Source organism: Eschrichtius robustus, chromosome 20 (genome assembly GCF_028021215.1).
Source record: "Eschrichtius robustus isolate mEscRob2 chromosome 20, mEscRob2.pri, whole genome shotgun sequence".
In the NCBI taxonomy this organism is placed as follows: Eukaryota; Metazoa; Chordata; class Mammalia; order Artiodactyla; family Eschrichtiidae; genus Eschrichtius; species Eschrichtius robustus.
In genome coordinates, this window is record NC_090843.1 from 38,588,443 (window position 1) to 38,600,593 (window position 12,151).

The 12,151-nt window shown below is 40.9% G+C and overlaps 1 non-coding gene across 1 annotated transcript; it reads right to left on the reverse strand.

Annotated features, from left to right (window-relative positions):
- Nucleotides 1-8,859: 8,859 nt before the first annotated feature.
- LOC137755728 (small nucleolar RNA Z195/SNORD33/SNORD32 family) lies at nucleotides 8,860-8,944 on the reverse strand. Its single transcript, XR_011072110.1, has one exon. It is a non-coding gene; the product is annotated as a small nucleolar RNA Z195/SNORD33/SNORD32 family (small nucleolar RNA).
- Nucleotides 8,945-12,151: the final 3,207 nt, after the last annotated feature.

The following is a 12,151-nucleotide window of genomic DNA, read 5'->3' on the forward strand; positions in this document are numbered from 1 at the left end:
TTTTGCTTGGTGTGGTTGAGTTGGCTAATTTTCAGCAGGCCTGAAGATGCCAGTTCCTCCCAGTTCTCTGTCCAGTCGCCACATGCCTTTGATCTCCGTCATCACCCAGTCCAATTGGATTCAGTGAGATTTGGGAAGCTGGCCAATTTTTCTTCTTTCCAATGCTTCTTTTAAGGGTGTGTCTGCATTTAAGCTCTGAAATCATGGACATTTTGGAAAGTGATCTGTGTTTGTGTGTTCATTTTGGATAACAGGTCATATTATTTCTACTCCTACCCCTGCCCCAAAGCACTTCTCCTTGAGGTCTAGGCCATCAAATAGGGAGATCTGATAGTAACAAGTGGAATAATGGGTATGCCTCAGATATAAGTTTATATTTTACTATTTTACTATTTGCTGGTCAATTTTAAGGTACCCCAAACTCATAAAAATCCACGCAGATATAGAAAGGAAAACACATCTTTTAGATGTACACCCTGGTCACCATTCTCTTACCCATTTTGTTCTGAGTCACTATGAAAGATTGCATAAACATAAAAAAACAGAATTGCTGAAATCAAATAACACGGTGGGACCTTAGGGAAGGATGAATAAACTATCTTTCACTTCATCAAGAACTAATTGTCATTCTGGCCTCAGATGAGAAGAACTGATTTTCTTGTTTAAAAATCTGAGTATATACTAAAACAGCTATGATAACATTCCCATGTATCTGGCACAATCCTTTATATTTGTGTACATTATTTTTTTGGAGGCCTAAGATGAGGAAGCTCAGAGGTAAAGAGTTATAGCAAATTGGACTGACACTTTCCCAAGACAAGTGCACAGCACTTGGGTCAGCTTCCCCTACTGGGCTATGGATCATGTATTCAGGGGCTTGTACAGCCCACCATTTTTGCCTTTTCCAGAGAAGGAAAGGGAGGGACAATAGTACCCTCCCCACTTTGCCCCTCCTCTTGATCCCTGATAATATGGGGCCCTTCTATGCTTTTTACAGAAACAATCTCCCCCTAGCCTCTGGTGACAAATGTCACTTGTCCATAAAATGATGTGCACAAACATCGTGTGACCCCAATCCACACCAGATCAGCACAACATTTCTAGGTTTCAACATCAGTCTGGTCCTGGGGCTTTGAAACCACCCTGTAACAAGTAAAATTTTCTAAAAGCTAATAATCTACAATGTTCTGTAAGGGTCAGTTAGCTTCTCTTGTTCCATATTCATAGAGCAGAACATACCTTCTGACCTGATTCATCATATCCCAGTTGTGTAGCTCTGGTCTTGAAATGACTGGCATGGGATAGGCTCACCAGTCTGGCCCTCCTCCACATAATGAAACATTCAGTTGAAACCATAGATTTTAAGCTCTGTGCTTAAGTAAGAGGAATGTTGAGTTTATTTTCACAAGTAGATTTTGTTATCTCCAGTTTTTAGAGAAAGAAATGGGGGTGTAGTGGGTACCACTATCCCCAGGTCTAACTCCAGGTTGCTTCATTCTGAGTCAACCTACATGATACATCCAGTTTGAAGAGGAGAGAACACAAAAAGGCTTATCAATCATCTAATAGGCACCACTGATATACAGACCCTGTCTCAGGTCTTTGTATTTTTATTTTACTAGTGAGGAAACTAAAACTCAGCAGTGTTAAGTCCTTAACTTGCCTGGGATGCACTGATACTTACTACACACCTTTTGGGTGCCAAGAACTTGTTGAATGTTCCAGTTGAGCGTATAGAAACCAGTAAGTAAAGCATGATTTCTGCTCTCAGGGAGCTTATAGTCTAGGACAGTAAAGCCACAGGTAATCTTTCTGCTAGAGGGAATACCAAACAGCTATGGGAGACCCTTGGAAGATGAAACCAGTCTGGTCCAGGTGGCAGGGAAATCTTCATGGTAGACTGGTACTTGACAGTGTAAGTAGGGAAGGAGAGAAGGTGATTCTAGTTGGAAGGAACAGCCTATATATAAACATAGCTCAGAAAAGTGAAAATCTGCAGAGAGCTTTGAGTAGCCTGTGTGGCTGAATTTGAGAGAGCATGGGGCAGACAGGGAGCAGTCCAAATAAGACTGGAAATGGTTGCTGGTGAGATCATTGCTTCAGGGTTGAGTTTGGACTTTATTTTGAGAGCAATGTGGGTTTTGAATAGGATGGCATGGTCGGCTCTGTGCTTTGTCAGTAGTAGCCTGGCATTAAAGTGTTGGGATGCACAGGGCCGGGGGCAGGGTGCTGGGGGTGGGGAGTCAAAACGGGGAAGCCAGAAAGTGTGCAAATTAGAGAACCTTTGTGAATGTCCACATGAGAGTGCTGGGGGCCTGATAATGGAAAATGCATACAAGTGGGGAGTCACTACAATGGGTAGAATCGGTAAAAGTTGGCAATGGATTTCACAGGGTAAAATTACCAAGGGAGAGGGGTTTGTAAGGTTTTTAAGCCTAAGTAATTAATAGCTTGGTGATACTGTCAGCAGAAATAGAGGGCAGGGTGCGGAGGGTATACACTTATTTTGGTTAGCATTGCTATCCATTTCTCCAACAGAGAGGCAAATGCTAGAGAAAGTGGCATTACTGCTTGACTACTAATTTGTGAAGCATTGTCTTAGTGGCCAAATAATGCTGTCATAGTCTCACAGATGAATTTTCCACTAAAATTATGATTGAATTTATAATTCACTTCATTTCATGCAAACACACAAAATTGCAGATACATATGCAATATACATACATGATTTGAGATTGCTAACTTTCTGCCTGGAACAAGAAATAAATATTTTAAGAATTCAGATTTGAGACTTTAGATGTACTGACTATATGAAAATAATATATTGATTCAATTTTAAAGTTTAATTTTAAACTCCTCAAAAACAAGAACATAAGTATGCAGTTCTTTTTGTACAGTGTCTAGCATGAAAAAGGCACCTCAAAGACGTTTTCTGGGAATGAAAATGTTTTCTCCTCCCATTGATCACTACTCCAAGGGTTCGTATAGAGAGTGCCAATCATTTCATATTTGGAGAAACATCCTTTGTCTGTTATTAAAATTAAGAGCTAATTTTATGTTGCCCCATGAGTTAAAGCTTTAAAAAAAAAAAAAAAAAGCAGTCCCAGTCCACTATGGATTTCTTTAGAAATGTCCTGTTTTGGACCTCATGCATTGTAAGCAAGCCTTCACATTAGGGTTTACCAAGATCATGTTGACTGGAAAATCTCCCATAAGTTCCTGAAGGATAGTATTAGCAATTATATGTGTAAGGAAAGTTCTTGCCAAATAAATGAACAAGTAAAAGGATGACTCTATATTGAAATCAGATATAAACTTGAAAACTCAGATCATTTTTCAAATGGATAATTTCAAAGTGTCCAGCTATCTAGTGCTAATTACATTAGTTATTCAGTTATAATTGAATTACTCAATTATTATTTGCATTTTCCAGTATTCTTTGGATGGTGGGTACCCTGTAGACCCAACAAGAGGCTGTACCTAATAATAAACAAATATTTATTGAACATTTAGTTTGTGTTATATACTTTTTATAGATTTATTATTTCATTTAATACTCATAAATAATCCAAGATGTAGCTGCCAGACAGTCCCATTATACAAATGAAGAGATTAGGGACTTGTTTTGGGAAGTCACCATTTAGAAGATGGTGAAGCCCAGAGCTAGAACCAAAGCCTGTTTGACTCCAAAGTTTATCCCTATGCATTATTGTTTCTGTGTTCAGATGATATGCATGTTTTCTGTTGCTCATAGGCGTTTACACTCACCCCAGAATAAACTTGGGTTTAGAAAAAATTACTTTGCCAGAAGAAACATGCAATCACCTTCCCACAGAACCCCTGTAGTGACCCATTGATGAGAATAGGATCAGCTCGAGAAACTGTTTGGAAATATTTTTAACCACTTAAAAATCTTTGGTGTTCACAACGTGGGTGGGTAGTGGGAAAGGGAACCATTTGCCCAGCTGAACTGAGGTCAAACTAGAACTATTTATCTTATGAACTTATGGAACAATGCAGAGAACAGATCCCTTGCTTTCTTTCTTTAGATAAAAATTTTAAAGTCTTGTTTCACAAAGGAGATGGTAACTTGCTGTCTCCTTGTTTACTTAAGTAAACTATACAGGAAATGGGCATTATTGTCTTTGTAAAAGCAAGTGTAAAACTTGATAAAACTAATGATCCCAAGACAGTGCATGGCCACAGAATGAGAACACGATGTTTCTTCCATCGTGCACACTGAGGGTTTCAAGTCCACTTTGAACTCCAACTGGCCACTGAGCCTGGTCAGTAAATCTGCCATCGATATCTTTGGATGACTTCCAATTTGAGGGGCTCGATGGTCTCAGGGGAACCTCTCTCCCCTGACTATTTCTATTTATCCTCTAAGTTAAACTTAGTTTGGAAAGGCTTCTTTACAGCTCTGATATAACTTGTTCTTTCTTTCTAGGGTTACAGGGTAAGGTTTTGGATCACTTCCACAACAAAATTAACATTTCTGACTCTACACTCTTGTTGTGCAATGAAAACAGCCATAAACTGAAAGTGAGGAAACTTGGGTTTGAATCTTTTTTTTCCTTCTTGTTGACCTTAGGCAAGACACCCAACCACTCAGGTTCCCATTTGTCAGATCTCAGGGTCCCCTCTGTAGGTTCTTTACTATTCTCTCCTTTTATTCTATTTTAAAAATCCTATTTGGGGTCCTATAATTTCCCATATCATTATCAGAGAACATAGATGAGACAACTTGGGAAAATAGCTAACACAACTACCCTAGCTACCAGGAAATCTCTTTAAAAAAATATTCCCTGGTGCAGCATCTGTCAGCAAAGCCATTGACCTCTTACTGTGGATATTCATCTATTTCCCTGAGAGGAGAGTTGCAGACATCTGGCTCAGAGACAGACTGCAGTGCAAAGGTTTCCTCCAGTTCAAATCAGAAATTCTAGGATTGCAGTGTTTACACACTAATTTCCACTCTTGCTGATCCAAAGTGAATGTAGTAAGAAGTGTCCAAGGAAATCAGTTAAGCCATAGATGGCAAGTTGAATTTGGAAGGCAAGCATCAGGGGCCAGAATTCCCACTGGTGGAGCCCTACTCTGCTGTGACTGACATGATGAGATATAAGTCCGAGATCTCAGCTCACATCTTAACGTGACAGGACACAGGAGCAGCCAGATTTAGGGAAGACTGGTGGGAAAGCCCAAGGGTGAGTCTCTCTGGGAACAGGAAGCAGGTACTGCTGTACCAATAAGGCTTTGGGACACAGAATTTTTCAAGTTGGAGAAGCAACTGAGCTTCCCAGAGGCTGCCAAGCGTGTGTCACATGGAGCGTGCACTTCCTTAGTGCTTCTCCCGTCCCAGGTCACAGAATCCAGAAGGGAGCAGCTGTGTTGCTTTATGACTTGCATTAACACAGATTCCTATATAAGCACCCAGTTCAGATCCTCACATTGTGGATTAGAGCAGAGACAAGGATGAGTCTATATATTCCTCTCTTTCTGAAATTCCTTTTTGTTTTCTTTGTGGTGGGAGTATAATTTTACCACCATCAAATATATTCTGTATACCTGTGAGGAGTTGGACTACCCGCATGAGAATTGCACAGAGTACTTACAAAAAAAATATGTGTTTCAGGGTTCTACCTAGACCTACTCTATTATTGCATCAGGATGTTTGGTGTGTGTGTATGTTGGTAGGTCAGGAATCTGCATTTTTTATTCATATCCCAAATGAAGTTTGAGATCCTCTGCTTGACACTAATATAGCAAACTATTGAGTATGTGCACTTAGCCACATGGTTCTCTGGTTAAAACTATCAGTGGTTCCTTTTCATTGAAGGGTCAGCTTCAGCTTAGATCAAATTGCAAATACAACACACTATTTCATGTTCCTCTTGCCTGTTGGTTCTTACCTATACTCAGGATGATGTCTACTCATTTTTCCTGATACCTCAAGCATCACCTACTTCCCTGATAAGTCCTCCTCTATCATTGGACCAGGCAGACCTGAATTTCCTTCCACTGTGTCCTTATATTGCTCTATGCTAGGGTGTCTCGACCTAGGCACTTTTGACATTTGGGGCTGGATAATTCTTTGTTGTGGGTGGCTGTCCTGTTCATTGATGGATGTTAACATCATTCTTGGCTCTACCCACTAGATGCCAGTAGCAACTCCCGAGCTGTGAGAACCAAAAATGTCTTCACGCACTGCCAAATGTCTCTTGGGGGGCAAAATTGTACCTGGTTGAGGACACTGCTCTACACTTGCAAATATCATAGCCCTAGCCAAATAATGTGGAAAGTTTCTGCTTGCTTGTTTATCTCCTCTGAGATTCTCAGAGTTCAAGAGTAGGGGGTTTGCAAAATGTATCCTTGTGTTCCCTGTGCCAAGGCATAGCACCTGATGCACAGTAGGCATATAATACACATTTCCTTAGCAAAACTTTATTGAAGTACTAGATGTCAGAAGACCTGGATTTTAGCTTATCTTGGTTGGCTCTACGGTTTAAACTGTGGTGACTCTGGACACATCAATTAGCATCTCTGTGCCTCAGTTTCCCTCATTGGAAACATCAGCATTGTGCCTTCGGATTGTATGTGGATGGAATGTGAGTGGGTCTATGACAGTGTAAAGTGCAGAAAGAAGCCTAGTTAAGGCACCGTGTCCTGAGGAAAACATGCTGCTGTCATGTTTTTATCCTCCAGGCACAAAGTCTGGGTAGCACTGAAAATTCAGGTCTGTGCAAACAATACAATGTTTTATAACAGTATCTAGAGGATTTCTTTAACGTGGAACACTATAAATACAAGAAACTTTGTTGAACTGATTGAACCTGTGATATGGAATGAGACTGCCACAAAGACTAAGCATAATGCTGTACAACACACTATAGAAACCTTAAAGTTTCAACTCCCTGCCCCCCGATACACTTGTGTGGGTCTGATAAAGACCCAGCCAGGATTAAGGGAGCCTTCTCTGCTCTAGGTCTGTCTGATGTTCTGTGGCCTGCAGGATCCTCCAGATCCTCTTCTTGACACTAATATAGCAAACTACTGAGTATGTGCACTTAACCACATGGTTCTGTGGTTAAAACCATCAATGGTTCCTTTTCATTGAAGGGTCAGCTTCAGCTTAGATCAAATTGCAAATACAACACATTATTTCATGTTCCTCTTGCCTGTTGGTTCTTACCTATACTCAGGATGATGTACCCAAACCCATTCTTTGAGCCCTATTCTGTTCTATGCTGGGACTGTGGCTTCCTTGTTTCCTGACCTTTAATATCAGTATCAGGAAATTAGCAGGTTTTGCATCTGCAACCGCACAGAACGTGTGGCATTAGTAGGGAGTCTCATCCACTCTTTGTAAAGATTTTTTCCTCTAATACACCCTATGGAATGCCTCTCCAGTTATTTATTACCTTCAAAAACCTCTCTCTCATTCTGCTTACCTACTTTTATGACTTCCTTTTACACCCTGGGCATGCCATCACTCTTGCCTCCATGCTCTCCCAGTGCTGTGGTGGGCCGGTTTATAGATCTCCCTCCCTTCTTTTAGAAGAATGAATTAGTTTCCAGGTTGAGCTCAGCTGGGAAAAACCTCTGTCGCATGGAAATGTGGGCTCTGATACGCGCGCACAAGCTTGTGTGTGTGTGTGTGTGTGTACCACCATCAACTCTCCTCCAGCTGCAACCGGCCAGGACTTTCCCACTAACCATTTCATGCCCCAAACATGTAGGCTGCAAAAGCACTCACAAATTGTAAAACTATACAAACAAGTCAAAAAGTCCTGAACACATGTACTGCTAGGTCTGCAAGAGGGCTTGATAACCATTTAGTCTAGCTCTTCCATTTTAAATTTGAGAACACTGAAGCCTGCACAGGTTAACTGACTCCCTCTTAGTATTTTCTTTGCAGTTTCTGACCATGTCAGAAAGCTACCATGAATCATTCCATCACTTTTTAAATGCATCACAGCTAATCTTTATTTTCCAGCTTTTTCTATACTTCATGATCATCTCTTTAAGCTTAAAATAATAATTTCCTTTCAATATAGGGCTTGGGGATATCTCACCTGAAAGAGGTGGTAGGTGTTTTTAAAATAGTGAGTTCTGTGTATTTTTACAATGACACATGGTTTAGAGCAATGAATAGGACCTTTTTTTTCCATACAAATTGACAATTATCCTGCTCCAAAATTTTTCTTACAATTTCTTTTTAAAACATCTTAGGCAGATTTCTGAGATTTGTTTGTAAGAAGATGGCTCTGGAGGATATTTGTCTGCTCATTAGCCACTAAAATTTTTCTATTTTGAGAATTTTAGAGAACTTGTAGAATGGATGTACCTGTCTACTAGTTTATCTGAAGAGCTCATGGACAGCTTTTTTTTTTTTTTTTTTAAAGAATAAACAGTCAATTTTATTGGGCTCAGACTAGGAATCCATGGGTCTTGAGGACCTCTGTGAATTTGTCAATTTTCTTCTCTCTGTTCTTTTTGCCCTGCTTCCACAGCCTCATAAGCTGCTTCTTCTTCCAGTAATGGATCTTGGCCTTCTCCTTCCTATTCTCCTCCAGGGTAGCTGTTACTGCCTGGGACTTCCAGCCAACCTCATGAGCCAGGCACCCTATGTTAGCAAACTTTTTCATAGGCTTCAGATGCACAACCTTAAGGGCAGGAGGAACCACCATCTGCTTTTTTTGTCATAGGGTGGCGTGATCCCACCAAACATCTTGAGGTCCAGAGCAGCCTGGCCTCTCTTGGTCTTATGGGGAAGCGTGCCTGTGGGCAGAGGACAGCAGCCCTGCTCAGTGGGGCACACGAGGACACTGCTGCCCGACCCAGGCAGGCAGACAGGTGGCCTCAGATGGTAATGCGTGTGGAGTCTTCTCATGGTTGGGAAACTCAAACATGAGTGAGAAAAGTCCTCATCACCAGCCTCATGGACAGCTTTATTGAAAAGGTTGGCAGCCTGAGAATCCAGGATTGTTCATTGCTGATCAAAAACTGTGTTTCCTTGGGAACTCAGATCAGTAAAAAAGTAAAATGAGGAGGGAGAGACTGATATAGGATTTCAAACTTTTTTTGACCACCTGACTTGAAGAAAAAACTAAGAAGTAATAGCCCCTCCTTCCATGCACACCATTCCCAACCCATTCTACCTAAAAATCCTTCATATTGTGGGTTTTATTTTTCATTTTAATATTAATTGTATTTTAAATTAGGTCTCTAAGAAAGAAGTTGGCCTTTCTCATTCTTTTCAGAGTGGTCTGGGAAATACTACATCAATGCATCTGAGAAAAACATAGGAAAACAGGATCTCTTGTAGTTTTGTTTTTGAGTCAATACCCGAAATAATGACCAGAAGCAAAAATCCACTGGTGCGTCCACAAGCAGGGTGCTGGGCCAGTCAGCTTCATCCTTCCCGCCCTGAGCTGTTCTCCTGCAGCCTCCATGCCACTGCTGCGAGCCCCTAGAGCAGATAGAAAATGTAGGACAGAATGAGCAGATCTATGATGGCAAAGAACATCAGGATGAAGATATCCAGCATTGTGGACTCCTTGGCCAAAGAGGCCTCTGGATTCCAGAGAGATGTGAGCTCTGAGCACAGAGTTTGCAGTCGGTGGAGAGAAATGGCTCTTTCTTCCCCGTGCTGCTCAGCCCTCCTTTCCCCTCCCCCTCCCAGGGCCTGCGACTGCTACTACGGGTTGCTGCAGCTCCATCAGCAGCTTACTTCCCTCCTCCCTCACTTCCACAGCCAACCAATCACAAAGCCTGGAGGAGGTAACCAGGGAACTGCTCCATATAGACCAGGCAGAAGTGAAGAGGTTTAATTTCTCCCTAGGAACCCAGTCCCACCCCTTTGTATCTAAATGGAGTCTGCATGACATGAACATAGGAGGAGATCTGATCTGTATCCAGATGCCCTAGGGATGAATCCTCCTGACTGCCTTTCTTCTCCCTTTTCCCACTCACACACTCTGGGCAAATTATCTCAGAAAAATGACAGTTGGGAGTTGGATGGGCCGACCACTGGCAAGTAGTATAAAGTCATGTCATGGAAGACATGGACAAAGGTCCCATGTGAGTCTCAGCTGGCATCTCTGTGGACGGAGCTAACACTGATGGGAATTCCTAAACTGTGCCAGATTCTGCACACGTGGTGTAACTTTTTTTTAAAGAACAATTCAATTTATTTAAATTAAGCAAAAAAACACATCAAAACAGTTCACCTATTGCCCCCACACCAACCATTAATCTGTTCTCTGTATCTATGAGCTTGCTTTCTTTTGCAAAACAAGTACTTTAAAGAAAAAAAAAAAAAAAAAAAAAAAGCAGCGTACCACCATCCACAATCACGATTATTTCTTAAAAGGGAGAATACTTTAGAGCAAAAACAAAAACAGGATATAACCTCATGAAATTGCTTTTATTTTTCACATTTTTCAGTGCATGTCTCCAAATTAGCATTTGGAAACCACCAAAGCTAGATTAATTAATCCAGGAGCCAGAGATGTGAGTTATAATGTCAAATCCTGTAAAAAATAATGGAGGACCAAAATTCTTTGATTTGCATTGGTATTAACTATCGCTCATACCGTGTGGCTCTTTCATGGGTCCAAGGTGTTATGTCTGAAGATTTCTCGATTATTTGAGAGACAGCATATGGAAATCAGCATGCCCAGACACACAAGCCTTGCTGAGAGAATCTCTAACTTTACCACACTCCATAAACCACTCAGCCTTCATCTTTAAAAGAAGGATCTGTTTTACAGGATGTTATATGAAATGAAATAGTAAATCTGAAAGCATTTAATAAACTATAAAGCGATCTGTAGCCATCAGATTTTGTCAGTATCTCTAAGCTTTATAGACGTTTTCTTTAATCAAAACCTCATCAAGGGGCTTCCCTGGTGGTGCAGTGGTTGAGAGTCCGCCTGCCAATGCAGGGGACACAGGTTCAAGCCCTGGTCTGGGAGGATCCCACATGCCGCGGAGCGACTGGGCCCGTGAGCCACAACTACTGAGCCTGTGCATCTGGAGCCTGTGCTCCGCAACAAGAGAGGCCGCGATAGTGAGAGGCCTGCGCACCGCGATGAAGAGTGGCCCCCACTCGCCGCAACTAGAGAAAGCCCTCGCACAGAAAGGAAGATCCAACGCAGCCAAAAATAAATAAATACAATTAAAAAACAAAACAAAACAAAACCTCATCAAGGCTGTGTTAATTTGCCTGCAATGTCCGATGAAACATCAAAATATGTTCTACATAGGAGACCACAGTATATAATGTATATGTCAGTGCCTGGCACAAAATAGGCACTCAATTATTTTCTGTTCCCTTTACCCACTGAAAGTACGTGCTTTGACTCTCTAGATAATGCCAAACATTTTGCTGTAAAAGCAATAGACAAACTGCAGTTATGCATCTATGAGCTTTTTGAAATTTTCTTGGATAAATGAATGGAAAGGAAATCAGAATAATCTTTATGTTATGAAAACCTTCATCCTACTCATACATCAGCTTTTTCACTTCACTTCCTTCTCTCTCTCCTTGCGCCCTCTACTGACTGCAAGTTTGTATTGATTTAGCAAATTTAACTGTTCTGAACAAAAAGATCACAATTTTCTCCAGCCTGTGACAGTGACTAATATGTATGCTACTTTTCCCACAAATATAGGATCAAGCTGTATATCAGTTTTTGAAAATCGCTTTTAGCACTAACTGTGTATGGCAAACATCTCTCCATGTCAATAAATGGACCATCAAAGTGGCTACATAGTGTGCCATTGCAAGGATGTCCCATCTTTATGGGAACACATTTAGTCTGTCTCAGCTTTTCTCACTGCTGTATTTTAAAAAGTTTCCTTTTATGTCTCATATTCTCCATGAAGATATGTTAGAAACTAGAGCCAAAATTGAAAACACTCCATAATTAACATTGGAATCTAAAAAAGATACACCAGTACTCAAAATTGCAATATACAGTACTGTCAAATATTTATTCTGCCACTTTCTTTTCCCTGCACTGCTTATCCTTTTCTACTAAATTGCACGAAAATATATTTATCATAATCAAAGAGCAAATATTTAAAAAGACTTAAAATCTTGTTTACAATAGGACCCAAGAAGATATTTCATCTCCAAAAT